This window comes from Vollenhovia emeryi, unplaced genomic scaffold (assembly GCF_000949405.1).
Source record: "Vollenhovia emeryi isolate VEMERY1.0 unplaced genomic scaffold, V.emery_V1.0 DF947659.1, whole genome shotgun sequence".
In the NCBI taxonomy this organism is placed as follows: Eukaryota; Metazoa; Arthropoda; class Insecta; order Hymenoptera; family Formicidae; genus Vollenhovia; species Vollenhovia emeryi.
In genome coordinates, this window is record NW_011958707.1 from 1 (window position 1) to 1628 (window position 1628).

Consider the following 1628-nt stretch of genomic DNA (forward strand, 5'->3'; position numbering starts at 1 on the left):
TTAAATTTTAATTATAAATTGTTAATTGTTAGTATGATTTAATTGTGCCCAACACTGGTACGAGGGAAAATCATCGCAACAGAAAAAATTACTGATTACGTTGAACGCGTAATTCCCAATTATACAATGCAGAGGCTCGACTGTCGGGCCTCACGCGGGGTAATGCAATCCCGAGAACCAAAAATTTCTCTTCTAGGTTAGAAGACGAACGGAACTTGCAGTGAAAATGTGTTCCGAATTATGCAAGAAACGCATAGACCGCATGAACGCATTAGACGCATCAACTGCCTCAAGTCAAAAGAGAAGCAGTCAATGCGCTGGGAGGAGTGCTAAGAATTCAGTACGGTTAGTACACTCTAGGGAATTCATAGCTCTCTCGAAGCGCTTTCGAAGCGCGCAATAGCTAATTCGGAACGACTTTCTATGTACTCTACGCGCTTTATGCGCAACTCGGAACGCACCCGGTGTGTTGCTCAGCGCGCAACGTGGGGAACTCTTCCTGGCTCACTTCGCCGGGTCGAGCGGTGCTGTCAGCTCAACTCACTGACGGGGAAAGAGTGCTTTGTCGTGTTTTCGAGGGCCTTTTATACGGTTAGCTCGTGGGCGCGGGAGTGAGTGCGGTGCGGGGTGAGACGGCACGAGGTGGGGCGTAACGATTCGCTTATTGTTAACGGCTCGTGGCCCGGTGACTCGTTACAAATTCTTTCGTTGAATATAAGTTGGCAAGCTTTTCTAAGACTAGTAACAAGTATATCTTAAAACTATTATTAAGAAAATATTCTTTGTTGGAGCAAACTATTACTTAAACGGAATAAAATAAACTGAGTAATTACTTTTCTTGACTGTACAATAATATTTTTCTGTGTAGCATCAGTTGATTTTATTTAATTTCGGTCCATTGCTTGAGTATACTGGCTATCTGGGTTATACGTTTTTGAGCATTAACGTGTATATTATTTCATTATATACTTCAGATTGGATTATTTAAAATGCAAATATATTAAATCCAGATTGTTTAAATTTACAAGCTAAAATATAAATATTTTTTAGCTTTCACTGCATAACACAATTCTTATAATAATATCTTGAATTGTTTTCATTTCGCATTATAGTATACTTAATTTCGCTCCTTTTCTCTCTCTTTTCATATACTCATTGATTACTAATTCTTATTCCTAATATTTTCTCTATTGCGTGCAGGTCTTTAAGCCTTGATTCGTTTGACGGATTGTGGACGGAACCGGACAAATGAAAACACGCTACGTATGTATGTACCTTAAGTGCCAATACGTGCGCGGGTCATGTCACATTTGTTTTAGGTAGCGTGAAATAAACAGCTTGTATTCCGATCACAGTCTCCCTCAAACTCACTATCTAGCATGCCGAGTGTTTCTGTGATTTCCTATTTTGTAAGTTATTATCTTAAATAATAATAATTATTATAAAATAATAGTTTTGCCTTCCTTACAGTTTAAAATGGCACCAAACAATAAGAAGGTGAAGAGAAAGAAACGCGTGGATTTGAATGTGATGCAGAAATTACAGCTAATAGAGAAAGTGGAACAAGGCGCCTCGGTTAAGGATGTTTGTAAAATTTATGACGTAGGGAGAAGTACCGTCATCGGAAT

General features: G+C 38.9%; 1 long non-coding RNA gene across 3 annotated transcripts; it reads left to right on the forward strand.

Moving 5' to 3' along the window:
• The first annotated feature begins 8 nt into the window (after positions 1-8).
• On the forward strand, positions 9-1622 carry LOC105557886. 3 transcript variants are annotated; one of them, XR_001008631.1, is made up of 3 exons: positions 9-748; positions 1201-1409; positions 1471-1622. It is a non-coding gene; the product is annotated as an uncharacterized LOC105557886 (long non-coding RNA). The 3 variants fall into 3 exon arrangements; XR_001008632.1 differs by having other exon boundaries at positions 9-722; XR_001008633.1 differs by lacking the exon at positions 9-748 and adding an exon at positions 789-825.
• The last annotated feature ends 6 nt before the right edge of the window (positions 1623-1628 follow it).